We start from the raw sequence: 17,868 nt of genomic DNA on the forward strand, positions 1-17,868 counted from the left end.
TTTCCCTCACTATCTCCCTTTGTCTCCTCTCTTTCTCTCTCTAACTACGCCTATCTATTTCTATCTCGTTCTATTTTCTGTTGCAGTGCTTACTTTTCCTCTCTCTCACTACTCCTCTCTTACACCACCACCACCATTACATCTCTTTCTCTCCCCTCCAGTTCCCACACACAACACATTCATCTCTCTCTCTCTCTCTCTCTCCCTCCCTAGTCGTCCACTCACACCACACCTTCCACACTCCAACTTTATTACACTCCACTCAGCCACACCTCATTTCTCCACGCCGACTTCATCGAATCACAACCGAACACACAGACTTCTTGTTGCTGTTGTTAACTTATGGTCAAAAACGAACACGGTATGTCCCTAATACTAATTCGCCTTTTTTTTACTCTTTCATTCGCCAGTTCCTTTGAGCCTTTTCAGGGCCTCCGTGTTCAGTGAGAGAAAGAAAAGCTATTATCCTCAAACCAAAGCTATCATCCTCGCACTGAATGAGGCTCACCTGAAAAAAAAAAAAAAAAAAAAAAAAAACAAGACTCCGATGGTCGTATAAAACAAATTGATCCTTTAAATTTACCGCTCCAAGAATACGACGGGTTCCGATCTTGGTGGTCTTCGATACACTTTTCCGCTTATCAAATTCCATTCACAAAGCTTTGATCGACCCACGACTACAGCAAAAAGATACGCGCTCTGGGATCGAACCTGAATTCGCATAGATGCGAAGCAAGTCTCAGATACACAGCAAAAGTTATTTAGTGCAAGATCATCCATAACTGAGCAATCCGATCGTGACCACTTCGTCTTTTATGCAAATCCGATGTAGTTAGGAGTACATCATATGTACATGCCCTACATTTTTCAGACAGTGTCTGTGAATTGAGAAATATTTAGCTATTATTTCGAGCACGTAGTGACCACGTAGATTTTGTTTTTTAAGTTATGGTCAGCATTTAGAAATATCCTCATCTAAACATCAAATCCAATGGTAATTCCTACAACTGCGAAGTATACAGTAAGGCGCTGTTGCTTAACCCAATCCGACAGACCGATGATAAAAGACATTCCAGCCGTGACAATCTAGTATCATATCATTTTTTTTCTTTTTATGCATATTATAGGTGTAGGAGTGGCTGTGTTGTAAGTAGCTTGCTTACCAACCACATGGTTCCGGGTTCTGTCCCACTGCGTGACACCTTGGGCAAGTGTCTTCTACTATAGCCACGGGCCTACCAAAGCCTTGTGAGTGAATTTGGTAGACGAAAACTGAAAGAAGCCCATCGTGTATATATATATAATATGTTTGTATGTCTGTGTTTGTCCCCCAACATCGCTTGACAACCGATGCTGGTGTGTTTACGTTCCCGTAACCTAGCGGTTCGGCAATAGAGACCGATAGAATAAGTGCTAGGCTTACAAAGAATAAGTCCTGGGGTCGATTTGCTCGACTAAAGGCGGTGCTCCAGCATGGCCGCAGTCAAATGACTGAAATAAAAGAATAAAGAATAAAAGAAAAGTGGATCCCCAATGTGCCTTGCTGTGTTTAAGATAGCAGAGTGGGGGATGCAATTTGAAAGAGATTTGGCTGGTGTCTCTAGCAGATCGTGCGAGTCCTAACAGGACCATCCTCGTTGATTTGCTGTTGATGGCCTTTTACTATCACACCTCCCTCTTTCACATACACGCACGCATACACACATACGTACACGCACATATACATATATATATATATATATATATATATATATATATATACACATACATACATGCATGCATACACATAATTAAATACTGCTCATTCTCTCTTTGTCTCTCTTAATCCATGTATATACAAACACACACACAATACATGCATATATGCACACACATTTATACACGCACGCATTTATATATATTATCTCACACTCTCTCATTTTACCACTGTTCCTTTCTCTTTCTCTCTCTCACTCATTCTTTCTATCTCTCTTCCTCCCCCTCTCTCTACTTTATAAATATTTTCGTGGGAAACGAACATTTTCGGTTTTTTTTTTATTGCTGTTGTCATAGTTGTTCATTTTTCTTTTTTTTTTGTACCTCATGGTCAGCCTTGGTCCAGCGCATCTATGTGACAAGGCCGAACGTCACGTCTTATGTTTTAGGGGATGCAGAGAGATTTGAGGAAATTTTAGTTGCTATTTCTTGCCAGGCTAGGAACAGGTGATCATCAGGGATTTCGTTGCTTTTGTTTAGGGATTTTGAACTGTTGTTTTGAATGTTTGAAACTGGTACACACACATACAGGGACACGTGTGTATATTTACTCACACATGTGTAAACGTACGTGCACGCACCGTACATATTTTGTTATGCTATAAGTATATTATATTCTGTGTCATGTTTATGCAACTTATGATCTAGAAACCGGTGGTGTTGATGTCTGCTTCATATCCCTGAAACAAACAGAGATCGATAAAATGAGTACCAGTCTGATGTGGTGAATGGGATCGATATAATCGATTAAAACACATTAAGGCGGTACCCCAGCCGGGCTCGAGTGCAGCGACCGGAACGAGGGAAGGGATGATGTGGATAGATAGACAGATACATAGAAAGATATGTGACTATATAGAAATTCATTTAAATATATATATATGTATATATAAAACGTAGATCTATATGTTTGTGTGCGCGCATGTGTAGATGTACCTATTGTATCGCTGTGCACTCTTAGTGGTTAAATATTTAGCTAAGGTGAGCAAAGACCATACAAAGTCTATACATGCACGAGTGTCTGTACACACACGCGCACACACACACACACACACATACATACATACATGCACAAACACTCGTGCGCGCGCGCGGACAGACAGTAAACCCTCATCAGTTATCAATTAAATATCACCAGAATTTCGACACCCCTGACAATAGTCTCCAATTTGCCGGTCTCAGCAACAAAACTTACTGAGGTAAAAATGAACAGGCACACCAGCAACTTTTGTTATTATAGGTGTCGAAATCCTGGTATGGTTTGCTTCCTAACTCATAGGAATCTTGAGCTTGTCCGGTCTTATTATATGTGTGTGTGTGTGTGTGTGTGTGTGTGTGTGTGTGTGTGTGTGTGTGTGTGTGTGTGTGTGTGTGTGTGTGTTTTCCTGCTTCCTTTCCCTTTTTTTTTTACCTCCTCCTCTATGATGTACACGCTCCCCACGCTCCCGACAAATGATATGTAAAACTAGTTGTGTTGTTCTACTTTCTCTCTGTTGAGAGAAACTCGGGAGAAACGACAGTGTGCACTCCCTTCCGACGAAGCTGAATACAGGATTTTAAATTTATGTACAACTTCTTCATATACATGTATGTGTATAGGTATCTACACTCATACATGCACACACACACACACACACACACACACACAGATATATATATATATATATATATACATATATGTATGTATAGAAATGGCAAGACAACAAAAGAATGAATGAGACCTCGATATTATGTAAATAGAGGAATTTATCTGTAAATGTAATATGTGACAATTATTTGGTAGCCATGATAAAACTCCGAGTTTCCGCCCCGACATCCGAAACTCGGAGTTTTATCGTGGCTACCGAATAATTGTCACATATTATATAAATATACACACACACACACACACACACACATAAGGAAATAATTTTATTCTCAAACGCAGGATAATGCTAATAAACTACCCATATTTTTCAGAAAAATGTGTTGGCGGCCAGATATATATATATATGTATATATATATATATATATATATATATATATATATATATATATATATATATATACTAGATATATGTGAATGTATTCATATAGATATGTATACATAGGTAAAGGCGTGTATTGGTGTGTGAGTGTGTGTGTGTGTATGTATGCGGGTACATGGATCCAACAAATTTCAAGTTCTTCAAATATTTATCAATATTTTTAATGAGTTTTCTTTCAGTTTTATTTTGTATTCTGTTTTGTTCAATTGATTATTGATTTTGAATTCAACAGTTTCCCATGCTAATCGATTTAAGCTTTACAAATTAAAATATAAATATGGCGTCTCACTAAAAGAATCGACAGACCTCCCTTTACATTCTCAGAACCATTCCTAATCAGGTTCACATTTCTTTTCATCCATGCTAGATTAATTAAATAAATGTTAAACGATTACTGGAATTAACAGTGAAATTTCCCTCAGATTAAATATCTTCTAAAAAACAGTTAAGATATACATTACCTAACGAATTATAAATAGATACATCGCATTTGGTTGCAATTGAGACGCATTTATTTCTTTCAAAGAAGTCTCAGAAATATACTGCAGATCCTATATGCGAAGTTGCTCCCGTGAGCTAATATTACATGCTTCAGTGCACTAAAACGTTTCCTTATCTAAGTACGTGTTGCTGAAATTGGGATGCATCTTGGACATCCCTGCGTCTTTTAGGTCATTAAGTACGACATTAAGTTTGAAAATGTAAAATGATTAACCTGACGCCACTTTATTCAACCCTCTGAGATCTATGTAGTTTTGTCCCCCTTTTTGTTAACGTCCGGTCACCGATGACTGAGGAAGGTCTTACGTAGTAGATACATTTCTTATTACACATTACGCAGACATGAAACGTGCGTGTTAAATAACTTCAAAATATCACTATTTGGTTTGACTTCATTATACATACATACATGCATACATGCATGCATACATGCAAACATACAGATCTACATTTATACACACACACACACACAAACATATAAAACAGATTTGACAGGTATGCAGTGACAATACGCTTCCCACTAATGATTTTTGCTAGAATGAAATCAAGTGATATTGATGTTCCGACGTCCATGATAGACGATTCTCGTCTGATACGGCCATGTGCGTGCTTTTAAGCACCAAACGCCTATATAACAGGATCTTTCAAGGTTAATAACGCAATATTCGATGTTCTAAGAAGACGTCCATGTTAGGTTGGATATGCAGATTGCTTTTATATACGCACGCGGATGAGCATTTAGGTATATATACTCTCTCTCTCTCTCTCTCTCATATATATATATATATATATATGTGTGTGTGTGTGTGTGTGTGTGTGTGTGTGTGTGTGTGTGTATTTGTTTGTGTGTCTGTTTGTCCCCCATCTACCATCGCTTGGCAACCAATGTTGGTATGTTTACGACCACGTAACTTAAAAGATTAAGAATGTATATATATGTATATATATGTGTGTGTGTGTGTGTGTGTGTATACATATATATATACATATATATATATATATATATGTACATACATATGATATATACATATATATTTATTTACTTATATACATATTACCGTGAGAGAGAAACAGACAGACCGATATATATATATATATATATATATATACATAGACAGACAGACAGACAGACAGACAGACAGATACTGTGCGTCACAGTAAACATGACCACTAACCTAGAAGAGGGATATTTTGCAAGTGTTTAATAAATAATTAAAGATTAATTACGCCTTTGACAATTATTGTCAGTGGGAGAGAAACAGACCGGAAAGGGGGAATGGTGTTTGTGCATGCGTGCGTGCGCGCGTATATATGTATGTATATATATGTGTGTGTGTGTACACATATATACATGCATTTGTATGTGCGTATAAATTTATGTACGAATAAATTTATATGTACACATATATACACACACATGTAGCGAGAGCTACATACATACATACATACATACATGTATTCGTGTGCGCGCGCGCGACTAAATGAGGAGAGACAGAGAGAGACACAAGACATTATAAGCTAAAAACAAAAAAACCAGCTCCCTCTCCGACGAGACCCCAGCCATGCATCCTTCACATTCTGGAGAACCGTATTTTCGGTTGCACTCAGAGCAAGTCCCCGGCCTTTACTTTTAAGTTGGACCCTATAAATACTTTGACGTAAACAAGCAAGTCTACCTCCAAAAGATAACCCATTTGTCTCACAGATACTTCGTCAGTCATCCCCTAAATGTACCCTACAACAGTTCAATGTTTATTTAGATGGCATGCCCCCCCCCCACAAACACACCAGCAGGTTTGGGTTCGTTGCATATAACTTTTGTAGTAAAGATTTAATTTTAATCTTAGCAGCATGTTAAGAAGCTTGCTTCTCAACCACATTGTTCCAGGTTCAGTCTCAATGCGTGGCACCTAGGTTAAGTGTTTTCTACTATAACCCCGGGCCGACCAAAGCCTTATGAATGAATTTGGTCGACGAAAACCGGAAAGCCCGTCATAAATGAGTGTATGTGTATGTGTTCGACCTCCACTGCCGCTTGACAGCTGATGTTAGTTTGTTTACGTCGTCGGGACCTAGCGGTTTGGCAAAAGAGAACGACAGCATAAGTAACAGGCTTTAAAAAACTAAGTTCAATTTGGCCGACTAAACTCTTCGAGGGGTGCCCCAGCATGGCCGCATTCTAATGACTGAAACAAGTAAAAGATAATGATACACATATATACATCCATCCATACATACATACATACACACATACACACACAAACATATTTATACACACACACACATATATATATATAGTCAATTCGAGGATGTCAGGTCTTTATTAGGGGTTAAATAATCCAAAACTTTCACTGGTTAATCACTGTCATATAACGAGAGTCTCTGTGATACGTTAGGGATTCTTATAGCAATACATATTGTTAATAATGATGAAAGGAAGAAAATGAAGAATTACGAATGTTTAAATAATTTATTTGTATGATACAATGAGGTTGAAATATATATGTATATATTCTGATATTGTTTTATTAATAAACAGAAAATACACGTGTTTCCCTCGAGTTAACTGCCATGATTGCATAATTACTTGTTGAAACATTGTATAATCTTATTAATCTACCTCTTTAGTGTTCAGCTAATAATACAAGCAATACAATTACAAATAGATAGATTTTGATATAGTATAAATAAATAGAATTCTGTAATATGCTACTAAATACACCAGACATCTATTAATCGAACTATTAGCAAAGTGTGCGTTGTATATGCAAATCAGTTTATTCGATTTACTGAAGCGCTTTGTAATAGTGTCTTTATGGTAAAATAGTCCTCGAGCGATGAAGAAATCCCAACGCAGCGTCGATACCAGTCCGGTTGATCACTTTCTTCTGTTCACGAAGATATTGTGTATAAAAGTTATTTACATTTGTCTATCCTTACAAAGTTGGCTTCAAAAAAAATCCGCAGATATTAACTTATTGTTATTATGAATTTGTATAGTGGCTGCGAGCTGACAGAAGCGTTAGCACGCCGAGCGAAATGCTTAGCGATATTTCGTCCGTCTTTACGTCCTGAGTTCAAATTCCGCTGAGGTCGACTTTATATATATACTCTCACGTTTTGTGTTCTAGTTTCCTGTTTGAAGCACCAAACCTATATATAAGTGTGTGTGTGTGTGTGTGTGTATCAACTTACGCGTTTACAACCTCCACTCGGTAGCAGCTTGGAAGCTTGGCCCGACAGTATAGTTCAGTAAAGTATTCTACTGCGGTCTAATATATTAGATATTGATTCGACGTTTATGTCGAGAATTCGTACAAGTAATACATAGATTTTAAATTTGTGATCCGTATGGTGTTTATCTAAACCATAATATATTTTCATATTTTGCCCTTCTAGATTCCACGCTTACTACACATTCCTTCCCTTCGTCTGCCTAAATTACACCTAATTTTCATTTAAATTACTTCACTTATCAAAAAGAAACACTGCGCAAAGTTTTACCGACAACCAGGAAGATCAAAGTAAACTAGTCCGATGGCGGCGAACAAACCGAAATTTCGAAGTAAAAGTTTAAACAACTATGATGTTACTAAGAACTCGAGAGTAATTCTTTAAATCAATGTGAAATTGTTTTTATCTATAACAAAAAAAAAAGCCATTAGTGTGCGTGCGTGCATATATATAATATATATATATATAAAATCAAAATAAGCAACAAGGATATTCAAGGTTACTGCAGTACGATCGTTTCATGCGACTCCATTTATTTAAGCAATGCGAGCATTACATTAAATGTAAAATGCAGAGCAATCTTCAGCTGCACAAAGATACAGAAAATCTACTGGTAAATTTCAGTAAATTTATACATCTATTCACATGTATGTATGTATGTATGTATGTAGTTTTTAGATTCCTCCATCCCCCACCCATCACTGCTACCCATTTCCTTAATAGCCACACGGCAGTTAATTAACTCCGAGCATAATTATCACTGCAACCGCTACCACAGCCATTGACACCATCTTCAACCCTTACCTCTGAACCTCCAATGTGATCCAGCGGAAATCATACGGACACACAGACACACACGTCATCCCCACCGCCATCTCCGTCAGCACTATTACCACCACCACCACCTTCACCATGGCCACCACCAGCTTCACCACCACAGTTCCTGGCTACCAAACACCATCACTACCATCGCTAGTACCATCACCACCACCTCCACCACAAGCATTATCATCCAATGAAGAAATCTGCTGGAAATAGCAGCCAAATCGCCTTGTTAGGGAGAGCCAAACCACTAAAGTAATAACAACAACAACAATACTAAAGCCATCACCGCCACTACCTCCACCAACAACACCGTATCTGCCACCACCAGCAATAATACCGACACCACTACCCCCCGCCCCCCGCCTCTGACACCACCGTTACCTTTACACTGCCACAACCATCACTAATTGTGCCGCCTGTTTTTATACTATTTACTAATTAGAGCAAGTCATTAAAACGATATATTCAAAGGAAGGGGGGGGGAGATGGAGAGAGAGAGAGGGAGAGAGAGGGAGAGAGAGAGAGAGAGAGAGAGTGAAAGTATGAGTGGGGGTTAATTGGATTTGTCAAGAAAAGTATATAGACGGGAGAAGCATGTAGGGGGTAGAATGAGTTATGTTAGAGATAGAGAGAGGGGAAAGAAAGGGGGAGAGGAAAGGATATATGAAGGGAGGGGCAAAGGAATTGTGAGAGAGAAAGAGAGAGAGAGGGGGGGAAGATTTACGTTTTTATGTTAGACAAGGTGTTACTTGGATGCGGTGAATAAGTCAGATGGGGAGTAAGAGGGTGAAGTGGGGGTTAGACAGACAGATAGATAAAGAGAGAGGGTGAGAGAGGGAGAGATCAGATAGATAGATAGATAGATAGGTAGGTAGATAGACAGACAGAAGACATGGAACGATTAATATATTTCTTAACCTAATATTTTTTATGACTTTATCGAAGTTTCTAAATTATTTTTATTATAATTGGCAGAATCGTTAACATGTCGGACGAAATGCTTACCGGCATTTCGCCCATCTTTACGTTCTGAGTTCAAATTCCGCCGAGGTCGACTTTGCCTTTCATCTTCTCGGGGTCGGTAAATTAAGTACCAGTGAAATCGACTATTTCCCCTCCCCACAATTTCACACCTTGTACCTCCAGTAGAAAGGATTATTATTATTATTATTATTATCACACACACACACATATATTTCGGGGTCGATTACATAAGTACCAGTTACCCACTGGAGCCAATGTGAACGACTTAATCCTTTCCCCCCCCCCGCTCCGTCAAGCTGCCCTTGTAGCAAAAAATTGAAGTTGTTATATATATATATGTTTGTATTTTTTTTATTTGTTTCCGTCATTTGACTGCGTCCATACTGGAGCACGGCCTTAAAAGGTTTTACTAGAAGAAATCGACCCCAGGACTTATTCTCTGTAAGCCTAATACTTATTCTATCGGTCTCTTTTGCCCATGTTGCCGTAAACACACCAACATGGGCTGTCAAGGGGTGGTAGGGGTGTCAAACACGGACACAAATACACACACACACGCACGCACACACACACACAAACAAGCATGTATATAATACATGTGAGTGTGTGTGTTCAAATTCCGCCAAGGTTGACTTTGCTTTTCACCCCTTCGAAGTCGATAAAATAGGGACCAGTTGAACAGTAGGGGGGTCAATGTAATCGACTTACCCCTCCCCCCGAACTTGCTGGCCTTGTGTCAAGATTTGAAATCAATATGTGTGTGTGTGTGTGTGTGTGTGTGTGTGTGTGTGTACAGGCAGAGAGACAGGTAGAGAGATAAAAAGGATCGGGAGAGAAAGGAATGGTGGGGGTAAAAAGATATATAAAGTGGAGAGAGGGGGAGGTTGAAACTGTGATCGATGTCCCAGTTGTAACCGCCGCCGCCACCACCACCACCTCCAACAGCAGCAGTAGTAACAATGGCGAACATTAACGAGGTAACCACACCCAGTGTGGCGTTCTCAATAGGCAAGCTGTTCTTTCAAAACTTACAACTGTTGCATTTTTACCTGCCACATCACAAATAGACACACATGTACCCCCACCCACACCACATACACGCACACACATACATTTACCACACATACACTTATATACACATACCACACACACTTACACACACACACACACACACACAAACACGTACATATTCATACACACATGTACACATAAATACATACACATATAAACATGCAAACACACATACACCCAAACACAGACACACAACCATACACGTATTTGTATGTCTATATTTGAATGTACGTATGCATACATATAAATATATATACAATGTGGACAACCACGAGGTTTCGGGTTCGATCTCGTTGCATCTTGGGTAATTGTAGCCTTGTGGAGTCTTGACTTGATCCACGCCAAATTCATTAAGAATGAATTTAGGTGAACGGAAACTATGCAGAAGCCTGCCGAAGAGGGCTGTACCTGTACTGGAAATGTTCATTCTTGTTAAACGATCGTGTGACGCAGATTCGAGTTCAGACTTATAACTACACGTGTATATGGAATATTCATCCACTTGGCGCGTGAATTCAATGAGTAAATGGTTTATTCGATCAAACAACTAGACGCCCATACGTAGAATGTCACGGAAAAGTATATATATATATATATATATATATATATATATATATATATATATATATATATATATACAAATATATATGCATAAATTCAAATATATGCGTGTGTGTAGTCCATCTTACATATATACACGTGTGTATACACATACGCACACACAGATATATATATATATATATATATATATATATATATATATATATATATATATATATATATATATATATATAAAGAGAGAGAGAGAGAGAGAGAGAGAGAAAGAGAGAGAGAAAGAGAGAGCATATGTAAGAGAAAATTAAGATAATCACGAGTCTAAATCATTAGTTCCTATGTACGTTTCACCCGGGCAGTTATCTTCATTTTCCTTTGCATAGGCTCTGTATATCAGAACTAATCACACTATTAGAAAGCGGTGGACTGACCACTGGAAGCTAATTGGATAAAGGATAATCTTACAGTTGAGATGCTCATATTTGATTGGAGTTACATGTATTTAACAACAATTTCAATCAACGATACATTATTTAAAGTCTAATGAGTGTAAAAATGTTGAAAGATGCTGTTATAAACATTACACAATATTATATAACATTGTTTTTTACGGAACAGGAGAAACTTAATATGAATTGTAAGTTTATTGATTCGGCCGATGCCGCTACTTTTTAAGTTTCACGAATTCAGGCAGACAATGTTGACTTATAACGAAAAGACAAATTCGAGTCCATGCTGGATTATTCATCATTATTTTTCATTACAAAATGACGACTTCTGGCTGATAGGCCGAGTATAGGGAGTCGCCAAAATAAGGAAATACATACATTTACAGACATCTATGCACACATGCAAACATATACATACAGTTCATACGTGTGTGTGTGTGTGTGTGTGTCGAATCGCCTGTCATGCTCTCGTTGCTGGTTTAAAAGGAGGCATTCCTGATACTACTGAACACCTTTTAATTTGAATATCCAATCACTAATTTCTAGCAAATATCTCCAACCGATTCTTCCTTTTTGTTCAAAATTGTCCTCTTTTATGTTTTTTACTCTCTTTCCGATTCCAGTCTATTAACGTTTCCCATCATCTTTTGCCAATTAGCAGTTTAATAATTTCACAATTGGACAACGTCTCTTGGTTTAGTTTAATCTTGGATCCGTTTCACTGCGTTTATACTTCCCCCCACATTTATTCCAACCGTTATTTGTTGAGTTAATCTCAGCTTTGTTAGTTCTTTTTTCAAATTGGAAATAGCCGTGGATGACAGGAACTCGCAGAATGGCCTTCAAGCTTTTTAATTACTTCTCTTTAATTTTATGAATTCAAATATTTTTAGCGTTGATTTTTGCTTTTCCTCTTTCACAGTCCGCTTCTGGGAATCGATAAAATACATTCCATCCATCTTCTCCGCTCATTATTCCTGGGTGGGTCTTGGAGATAGAGTCCCCAGGCGCCTCTTCCATAGGATCCAGATGTAACCAACTGGGGTTGTAAATATTATCCAACCAGATCGTTCTTGGTCCCTTATGTTTCTTGCGGTTGAGCTTGGCTTGATGACTGTCTTGCGATCCTTTCCTCCGACAATCCAACAACATGTAAGTGCACAAATATCAATATTAAGAATCCTTTCCTCCGACAATCCAACAACATGTAAGTGCACAAATATCAATATTAAGAATCGATATTCGATCAGGGACAGAAGATACTTTAGCCCCAAATGGCTGGTGATCCTCCACATGGCTTCAAACAAATCCCACAATAAAGTACTCATCCCATATGTAGGACGGTGCTGATACCTCTGCTCACAGAGATCTTGGATTGTGTTTAAAGAAGGACCCCTCAGCTAATTAGGATTCAACTCCAAGCAAACTCACTCCAGCTTCTGTCCCACAGATGCACTGTGTCGCTTCTCTCTGTCTTTTCTACTGATACTGTAATAGCCCCTGTTCCTCAGAGCTGGATACCTCCAACCCATTCACCTCTCCACCACTCTTCAACCCTTGTTGCGTCCAACTCTCATATACCGACCCACTGTCCTTTTCAAATTTCTATTCCTAGAACACACCGCCCCTTTCAGAATCTTCTTTCTGCTATTGTCTTTCCTGCAGATGTTAACCTGAATCAGTATAAACGGAACAAAAAAAAAAACATTAACTTATCGAGTCTCGGAGGATTTGCAAATGTAATGAGCACTGCTCCTTTCTCAAGATACAGCAAATAAAAATATGTCGCAAGAAGCCGAGCCATTGAAGAATGATTCAGACAACCTGCACCACTAGGTTTTATTCCTTGCTTAAATATAGACAAGAAGAAAGTTGCAAAGAAAACTTTCTAAATATTATTTGATTTCATAAATGCTTGGCAATCATGATGCTTTATTGCGGGAGAGAGTTTTAATCCAGGAAGATTTAAATCCAAATAAACTACAATACTACAGCGGTTTAGAGAGGTGAATTATACCGAACCATGATGCCTACAAAGAGCTAGGTACACGGTACCTCAGGGTGATACCTGTACAATGTTTGTTCGAACCTATTTGGTTGTGCCATTGAACATTTAGTGACAACAACAGCCCTTTCTCACATTTAAACAAAGAATAAATGTTGCGCTAAGTATCAAGCGTGTAAGACTGCCTGGCACATAACTGACAGTGGGAGAAAGTTGGGACGAAAGAGTACATCGGGGTTCGCCACCATCCCCTGCCGGAGCCTCGTGGAGTATTAGGTGTTTTCGCTCAATAAACACACACAACGCCCGGTCTGGGAATCGATACCACGATCCTCCGACCGCGAGTCCGCTGCCCTAACCACTAGGCCATTGCGCCTCCACCTTTTATATATATATATATATATATATATATATATATATATATATATATATATATATATATATATATATATATATATATATATATATATATATATATATATATATATATATATATATATATATATATATGCATGTATGTATGTATATACATGTATTCATATACGAATGAAAGAGTGTCTGGGTGCGTGTGAATGAAGTAGTGTAGCATAATTTCAAATATATTACGTTAAATAATGGCGGAAAGCGATACACTGCGAGGAAATTTCGGTTTTTCTCCCCCACCCCCCTTTTGTCATCGAATCTTGCTGCTAAACATAACATGACACCCTGATCTGATCGAATGGTGACTAGGAAACGAGGTGACCAGCTCATTGTCACTGTCCTTTCTCATCTATTTCTCGTGGTTATTGTTGTTGTTGTTGTTGCTGCTTTCCTTTGTGCTTTTTCTCCTTTTTGCTCTTATTGTCTCTTTTTATTCTTCCCGCCAACTTTATGCCCTGTTATACTTATTTTTGCCCTTTTATTTTCTTTATCATCATCATCATCATTATTATCATTGTTAGTGTTGTAATAAGTTGCTATACTTGTTGCTGCCACTACTACTGCTGCTACTACTATTATTGTTGTTTTTCAGCGTCACCGGCGCCATTTTATTTTTCCATGAATGATTAACTTTGTGATTCAAAATAAAATAAACAAATAAAAATACTCGCCAAAATTCTGTTGGAAACCCACTCCCTAATTCTACTGGCCTCAATATCATGACATATTTTGGATACTGGGGCGTCGTGGCATCTCTGATGAAACACTTTTAACATCCCCATCTCTCTCTATGTGCAGTTATCTATCTTTTTAATTCTCCGTTTACATATTTAGCTTTTTACACCAACTCAACTCTTTCTTTCTCTCGCTCTTCTTTTCTCTGTCTCTCTCTATCCCCTCTCTTTATTTATTTATCTATCTATCTCTACCGATGTCTGTCAATCTATTATCTATCCATTATGTTTAATTATCTGCTTTCATAAAATATTTTTCTATCTCTAAGTGTGGCTTTATAATTATGTGTGTGTGTGTGTGCACGCGCGCCCGTATATGTGCGTGTTTGCGTGCGTTCACATGAGATTAGACTTCAGGGGTTATAAGGGATGCTTCACTCATTCGTTTCAACAAAGATATACATGAACATGAATATACATATGCGTATAGAGAGATATACAAGATAATACAGCGATATGATATAACTGTATAATATAATATATATATATATATATATATATATATATATATATGTACATACGCATATACGTATATACATACATATATACATATGTATACACACACATATACATAATCCACATGTACATATATGCATACATACATATTCATACATATAAATATACCCAGTCTCCTTATTCATCTGCTCATCTATTCACCTATAATGGCGCGTAGGAAAGAAAAGAAAAAAAACTATCAAAGAAAGAAAGAAAGAAAGAAAGAAAGACGACCACGCCACAGTTTATTATTCCCGAAATTCTCCTCCTCCTCCCCGACACCACCACTTCAAACTTAGCCAGTCATTTAGTATTTAAAAAAGAATAAAACAGCAAAAGTAGCTCCCCACACACACACACCACCAAAAAAAAAAAAAAGAAAGAAATGTAGCAGTGGTCGCCGTCGTTGGTTGCTGACGAAACAACATTCTTTGTCGCGCCAACCAACAAAAGGGTAGACGACATGTTGGAGAAGAAAATTTTCTCTTCTTCGTTTCTCTTTCTCCCTCTCATATTTTATTTTATTGTTGCTATTCATTTGTTGAGGTTGAATGTGTGTGTGTGTGTGTGTGTGTGTGTGTGTGTGTGTGTGTGTGTGTGTGTGTGTGTGTGTGTGTGTGTGTGTGTGTGTGTGTGTGTGTCTGTGTGTGTGATTGTATGTATTTCTATAAAACATGCCAAGGCACATAAATTGCGTTCCGACGTCGTTACAGTTCGCTTATTTTCACAACTACAAACAAGTACTATGATACCAACTGCGACCATTAACTTATAAATAAACGACCAGCTCATGAAAACCAGAAAACAGGTAAAAAGGACAAAAATAGCGTTGGAAACGTTTGAGATAATGTCTGCCGTGGAAAGTCCTACTATATGATAGCATCTGCTAGCCGATAACCGTAGAGGAGCTTTGGAAAGCACGTTATAGGGTTATAATCCAGATATCAGATGTGTGTATGTGTATGCGTGTGTATATATATTATATATATTAATAAATATATATATATATATGTATGTATGTGTGTGTGTGTGTCTGTGTTTATCCCTTCACCTGCCATCGCTTGAAAACCGATGTCGGTGTGTTTACGTCCCCGTCAATTAGCGGTTCGGCAAAAGAGCCCGATAGAATAAGTACTAGGCTTACAAAGAGTAAGTCATGGGGTCGATCTGTTCGACTAAAGGCGGTGTTTCAGTATGGCCGCAATCAAAACGACTGAAACAAATAAAAGAATATACATACATGCATATATATATATCAATGACGATTTCCGTTTATTGTGTTTTTACCTTTGATTTATATATATATATATATATATATATATATTTGTATATCTAATTATATATATTTATAAATATATATGTAATTATGTATGTGGGTATAGGTATGCATTTATACACATACAGACACACGCACAATAGCTAAATACATGTGTCTGAGTGTGTGTGTGTGTGTGTGTGTCTTTGTCTGTGCGTGCGCGCACGCGATCGGACGGCCATTAAGGAACCTGAAATACGTCTAGGATTTTTACGGTATCCGCCCACTCTTTTCCGATCGACCAATCAACATTAAGTTGTGAAAATCTTTCACGCTGATTGGATAACTTCCTGCTTTCTCTCTCATTCACTTTGTGTCTTTACTTTGAATAACGAACTTAAATATCTGTCGTCAGCATCATCATCAACATTGCCGTCATCATCATTATGATCATCATTGTAATCCTCCTCCACCCCTTCTTATTCTTCTCCTTATCATCATCATCGTTGTCGTCGTCGTCATCATCATCATCACCAATCTTCCTTAAAATTTTAAACAAAATTTAATACATATATACCAATATATATCTATAAGTATCAATATATATATGTGTGTGTGCGTGTGTGTGCGCGCGCGGTTGTGTACCTCAGCATGCGTGTATGTATGTAAATACTTATGTATATTTTGTTGTTATATGTGTATATACACACGCGCACCTACACACACACACACACACACAGCCACAAATATGTTTGCATATACACAACTCTCTATGTGTGAGTGTGTGTGTGTGTGTATGTGCGTATGAATGTGTCGATGTATGCGACCATCCGTAGAGAATCTGATACCTAAATACCCAGTTGAGCTATTTCCTTATTAATATCTCTTCGGTCTCTCCTCATGCACGCATTGACCCCAATCTACATCCACCCGTCTACCCCTTCCACAATTTTCCTCAAACCCACCTATGCCACCCTTCGCGCCAATATGATCATTCTCAACAATATCATTTTGTGGGTTTTCACATTAAAATTAATTTCCCCTTCCTCCTTGTATATGTATATATATATATATATATATATATATATATACCGGTCGTTATGTGTGAGGGTGTGTGTGTGTGTGTGTGCGTGCGTGCGTATGTGCGCGTAAGTTTTGGCGGGAAGTGTATTTCTCAGGTTGACCGAATATAGAAGCGAAAAACTCAGAAGGCGCTGTGGGATGGAAAAGCTGACCTTGTCCCTAATTTTGGTGTTAAAATATACACACGTTGAAGGCGGCGAGCTGGCAGAATCGTTAGCACGCCGGACAAGATAACGTGTCGCTTCGTCCGTCTCTACGTTCTGATTTCAAATTCCGCCGAGGTTGACTTCGCTTTTCATCAATTTAGAGGTTCATAAAATACGTTCTGGTTGAGCGCACTGGGAGGGGGGGGGGGTCGATTTAATCGACTTGGCCCCGCTCCTAAAACTGCTGGCCTTGTGCCAAAATTTGAAACTAATATAGGCGCATGTACATAAATGCTCCATACACAGCACATACACACACACACATA

At 38.1% G+C, this 17,868-nt stretch overlaps 1 long non-coding RNA gene across 2 annotated transcripts in view; it reads left to right on the top strand.

Annotated features, from left to right (window-relative positions):
- Positions 1-221: 221 nt before the first annotated feature.
- LOC149132443 (uncharacterized) overlaps positions 222-17,868 on the top strand; it is a 30,696-nt gene continuing 13,049 nt past the window's right edge. Inside the window, exon 1 of one of the 2 annotated variants that reach the window (XR_016244441.1) lies at positions 222-361. This is a non-coding gene — a long non-coding RNA (uncharacterized LOC149132443). The remainder of the gene's footprint in view (positions 362-17,868) is intronic. The other variant, XR_016244442.1, reaches the window with a different exon arrangement.

Source organism: Octopus bimaculoides, chromosome 15 (assembly GCF_046866305.1).
Source record: "Octopus bimaculoides isolate indiv1 chromosome 15, ASM4686630v1, whole genome shotgun sequence".
In the NCBI taxonomy this organism is placed as follows: Eukaryota; Metazoa; Mollusca; class Cephalopoda; order Octopoda; family Octopodidae; genus Octopus; species Octopus bimaculoides.